This window comes from Stegodyphus dumicola, chromosome 6 (assembly GCF_044657685.1).
Source record: "Stegodyphus dumicola isolate Sdum_Otavi_A_Nest chromosome 6, ASM4465768v1".
NCBI classification, from domain to species: domain Eukaryota; kingdom Metazoa; phylum Arthropoda; class Arachnida; order Araneae; family Eresidae; genus Stegodyphus; species Stegodyphus dumicola.
In genome coordinates this window covers 80,418,425-80,424,424 of record NC_140773.1, presented here as the reverse complement: position 1 = coordinate 80,424,424, position 6,000 = coordinate 80,418,425, and positions in this window count along the sequence as shown.

Sequence of the window (6,000 nt, the reverse complement as noted above, 5' to 3'; positions counted from 1 at the left end):
CAAGTAATCCAGATAATCCTAATAGTCAAACAGAATTTGTCACCTCAACCTAGTTCAGTTTCATGTATCAAATTCCAGAGAAGGCGTGAATGTCATATTCTTTCTGGCATGAGGGCATTTGAATTCTGCTGAAGCAAAAGTTTCCCAGAGCAGCCGATGATAGAAAAAGATTAATGCAAGATCATTAGCTAATGAGTTGCACTATTTTGCATACACAATCTTATGCTTTCAAATATATTTTCATTTCAGAGCACATTTGCCAAAATGGGACCTTCATTTATTACTTAATTATCATTTATTATTTTTAAAAAATGTATTTATTACAGAATTTCAAAATTTTAGTGATCAGTTTATTAATTAAACTTACTTAATTTTTACAAAAGTAATTATTGAGATATCTCAGGCTATTATAAATCTCAGTATATCATAAATTTTAAGGTATGTATATATCTGAAACTGTTTATAAGAAATTAGGCACATTCACATTATGTAAAATTCATTTCATAAACTTGGTATATTTTTAATATATTAGAGGTATTTTGAACTGTGAGTCATAATTGGTTTGGTTTAGTTGATTATTGCAAAACAAAATAGGGTACTCTTTCTAAGGGGAGGATGCCTTCGTGGAGGACTTTCTCGGGAAAACTAGCTCATGTACATGGTACAGGTAGGGAAAACCATGAAAACACCCATGCAGCCAAACCAATTCTTCTGAAATCAAATGGGAACTGCCCGTATTCAGTGATTTTTTACCACTCAGCCACTGGTTACCTATGAGTTATAAGACGTGCTGTCATTTACACTGAGTAAAATAAATTCTGCTTTATCATAATTGATGACACTTTTGTATGTCTTGCATTAAACTCGCATTTAAAATTATTTTACCGTAAATGCAAAATTCAAGGAGGGGGAAAAACTATCTCTTTCAAAAACATTGAGATTAATAGTTTTAGAAATTTTTATAATACCAAGAGTAATTTCTTGTAAATAGTTATTCAGAATACCAAGAGTAGTAAATTACAATGTTATATAGAGAAGGGAATGAAATTCTAAAATAAAATGCATTATAGATAGAACCATTGTACAGTATAGATTATCTTGTATAAATAAAGCAACAAGAAGAAGAAAGTTCACAAGGCTTTCAACTTTACATGTCAGTATTGAAAAACATTCTACAAAAGGATGAGAAGTTTTACACTGAATTTTAACCATGTGGTTTAATGTTTTATTAATCATAAGCATATGCATTTCAAGTGCTATCTGCCTAGAACAAGATGCTTCTTAGCATCAAAAACATGGCTGCAGTTCAATTGAAAGCATCCTTAAATCTTCCATAGATTTAAAGATGAAATTATATAACTTTTTCTAAAATTACTTACATGCACAGTAATGCCTTACTTTCAGATTTATATGCATCTTAATCAAGAAGTGCAAAAGAGGTTAATTTGATTATCCTGTCAATGCAAAACTGAAGTGTTATAGCAAATAAGAAAAATATTGTAAATAATCTTTATTACAAAAAGAGATAGAATTTATATAGCTAAAGCATTTTTCATAAACAGCTGAAGGACACTGAAAAAAAGATCTGTCTTAATATGGGAGAATTTGCACTTGTATCCCTGGTATTTAATGCATATAGGTAGTGAAGGAATTATTTAATGTAGGAAAAACCAATTCATTAAGCATAATTCTAACATTATTTTGATAACATTTATGAAATCAGCCTGTGAAAATGCTCTATTCTAGCTATAAGATATGTAGCAGTCTATGTAAGATTTTATTAGAAAGACACACAAATAAAGGCCATTATTGGTTTTCGTGGTTTTCCCATGCGTAATGTAAATATGAGCCAGTTTATCTTAATAAGTCCTCCATGAAAGCATCGTTCCTCTTAAGCAGATACCCCTTGTAAACATCGCCATATTCAATTAATTTAACCTACAATTTCAGTTGCATTTCTGTAACATATAAAACAGCACACCAAAAAGGAGTTATCTGAATGTATGTGTGTGTGTGATTATGGCAAAGCCGCGAGGGCTATCTGCCTAAGAGGAGGGATGCCTTCGTGGAGGACTTTCTAAGGGAAACTGGCTCGTATACACATTACACATGGGGAAAACCACGAAAATGCCCATGCAGCCAGCCCGTTCGCGGGATTCGAACCTCGGACCGAACTACCAGTGTTCAGCGATTTTACCGCTCGGCCGCTGATGGGCCCGAGTTATCTGAATGAGACGAAAATCTGTAGATGGATTGAAAACGAAACTAGCATGATAGGAATTTAATTTTTTATTTAGGAAATAATGCAATGGCCTACCTTTAGCTCTAATGCAAACTCTAATCCGGTTAGGCATTGACTCGTAGAGTTGGCGGATGTGCTCCTGGAGGATTCCTTGGCATATACTTTCAAACCGGCAAGTTAAATCGGCGCCATCCAGGGAGAGTCAGACATGGCTCCTCATAGCCCAAACATGCTCAGTTGGGGAGAGATCTGGTGATCGCGCCGGCTAGGGAAGTATTGGAGACGCACGAAAACAATTAGTAGAAAGGCATGCATTGTGTGTTCGAGCATTACCCTGCTGAAATGTATGCCCAGAGATACATGGAAGGAAGGGCAAAAGAAAGGGGTAGAATCTCATCGAAGTGCTGCCGTGCTATAAGGGTGCCACACCTAACAAGGCCGGCTGTCAAATGAAATGGCATCCCATACCATAGCTTCTGGTTGTCTCGTTGACAGTATCCAGATGAGTATGCACTGCTGTTCTGAACGTCTCCAGACATGTCTTCGCTAGTCGACGGAACTCGCTTCGAAGCAGGACTCATCGCTGAAAGCAATTATATTGCAGTCTGTTAGATCCCAGGTCGAATACCTCCGGCACCACTGCAATGGTGTGCAATGACAATGGGTAGTCGGCGCAATGCCTTCTTTGACTTCAGCCCCCGTTCCCAGAGTTTCATTATCACTTGTCATTGCACCGATGTTCCGGCTACACGTCAGATTAAAGCATCAGAGGCTGAGGTTGTGAGCGTGTTTGGACAATCACTTTGTCTTTGCGTTTTGCCGTCGCTTTTGCTCCACCGTTACATTCTTTATGCTCTCTACAACTATGGTTCACCCATTCCTGTCAACATCATAGAATGGTCGCATCGCTCAGATTCAAATATCTAGCTATCCTGCGGCCATCCTCATTCCTTTATTCTTAAATGGCGACATCTGCTCATACTTTTGACGAACCCGTCTACGAGACGTTGGTACAGTCCACCTACATCGACGGACCCCTACTCGCATGGAAGTTATGCATTATCAGTGGAATATCTACCGTTTTATGTACCATCCATCCATAGCTTAGTTGGAAGAGCAGTGGGGTGTAGAGGTATTGACACAGCTATCCATTTCATCTGCATGCTCCGCTGGAGCTCCATAGCTTGTCAATCATTCATAGCCATACGCAATTTCTACCTATTTGGATAACTTCTCAATGAGTCGATTTCCATGTTATAGGCTGTATGTACATATGATAGATTTCAATTCATTCGCAACAGTACTTATTTGTCAGCTGACAACATTACGCTACTGCCTATTAAAATTGCAACATTATGACGGCGACATGCAATAAATGTCAAATTTGCATGAACCTCAAGTACTGCAACCTGGATATAAAAAGAACAATTAGCATTCCAGCGCATGCGCGCAAAGCATGTATGAGTAATACCATCTGCATTGCATATAAATGGGTAAAAAATTGAACAATGGGTTTTTCATTCAGAAATCGTATTTAAGCGTTAGTTGCTCGGATTAAGATTATATTACTCCCCCTATAAAAAGAACAAACTCTTACTAGTATGCGTTGGAATTCGACCACGGCAAGATTGTGGACTCTTTGGACTGCGATTCATCCTTCTGCGACATTGCTGCCCGTATTGGTCGGGATCCCATGACTGTAAGGCGAATATGAGATCAATGGGTCCATATTGAACGCCGTGCAAAATCTCAGCGGCCTTGGGGCATTAAAATCCGAGAGAACGTTGCAGGCAGTGAGATGACGTCTGCAACATTGTGGACAGTCAGCACAATGACCACTGTTGCTGCTTCCCATGATGCTACAACAGAAACAGGTGCACCTACAGTGGACGTCATCGACGACACTGGGCACAGGAGTGCACCATGTTGTGATTCAGACGAAACCCATTCTTGTGCGCACCTGTCGTGCTGGTATGAGGTGCCATTCTGCCATCATCCTGGTTACGTCTTGTTTCCATAACCGGTAATGTGGGCAAACGTCTTTACATTTGATGTGCTAATGCCCGTGGCTGTGCGCTATCTTCAAGGCCTGCGTGACGCCATCTTTCAACAAGATGATACACGACCTTATGTTGCCTGTGCTATCCTGAAGTTCTTTGAGACAGAATGTGTTCGAGTGTTGTCCTGATCAGCCCATTCTCTAGATCTCTCACTCATCTTATCATGGGTTGCCTGGAGATTGCCATGCCATCACTGGCCAGAAAATAGAATTGAAGATGCATGGAATGAAGTACCTGTGTTTGCCATTCGAGCTTAGTTCGATTAGATGCTCAGCCGGTTTACAAATGTTGCTGCTGCCAGAGGTGTTAGCTTTATGTACTGAATTGCGCATGTTAACCCCATACCACTTGTTAATTTAATCATATCTTCCTCTTATTACATTAATAAATACGACGTCTGCAGCACCACGGACAGTGACCACTGTTGCTGCTTCCCATGACGCTACAACAGAGACAAGTGCACCTACAATGGACGTCATCGACGATACTGGGCACAGGAGTGCACCATGTCGTGATTCAAACGAAACCTATTCTGCGTACAGCATGAGAACGAACGCATCCGTGTGTGGAGGCATAGAGGAGAATGAACGTTGCCAACTTGCATTAGTAAAAGTCATACAGGCTCAGCACCTGGCGTGTTGGCATGAGATGCCATTCCACTTTCACCCTGGTCACCTCTTGTTCCCATAACTGGTAATGTAGGCAAATGTCGTTACATTTGTGATGTCTTAATGCCCGTGCCCTGTCTTCAATGCCTGCTTGACGCCATCTTTCAACAAGATGATGCACGAACTTATGCTGCCTGTGCTGCCCTGAAGTTCTTTGAGACAGAATGTTTCCAAGTGTTGCCCTGATCAGCACATTCTCCAGGCCTCTCACTTATTGAAAACATCTTATTATGGGTTGCTGGGAGATTGCCATGCCATCACTCGCCAGAAAATGGAACTAAAGCTGCATGAAATGAAATACCTGTATCAGCTTAGTTCAATTAGATGTTCAACCGGATTACAGAGGTTACTGGCTGCCAGATGTGTCAGCTTTGTGTACTGAATTCCGCATGTTATAAACACCAAACCACTTGTTAATTTAATCATATCTTCCTCTAATTATATTAATAAATGCAATACATATGATAAATATGATTCTGTTATTTGCTTTGCTTCCTGGTATAAACATTTGAATGAACAGCACCGTATTTGTTATCTTCTTATGAATCTGTACTACAATCTAAGTTTTTGAACCGTCGATATTTGCATCTTTATATCAGAATCTATGTCATATTCAGGTCCAGTTCTGTTAAGTGATCAGTGCGTGCATGCAAAAAGGCCACCAGATCCCTAGTTCGACCTATAGTGTATTTTAAGGAATAAAATCCAAACACTTGGTTATGTATGAATTCGGTGTTTCTATGCTGTTGGTATGTATAGGGCTGCCCAGACAGTATAATGGTTAATGATGCTGAATGCCGTAGTGAAGGGTCTGGGTTCGAATCCCAAAGAAGGCGTAGCTATTGGTAAACTTATCATAGCTTCACATTATAAGCCACCATATGCATGGATGTTTGTCAGCTTATAATGTCAAGCTATTATAAATTTACAATCATCCATGCTTTCTTCATGCGTGAAGCAAGCGAGCACTCAAAATACAAGGCCAGCCGAAATTCTCTCGAGAAGCTGATAGTAGAGAAATAAAAGTTGG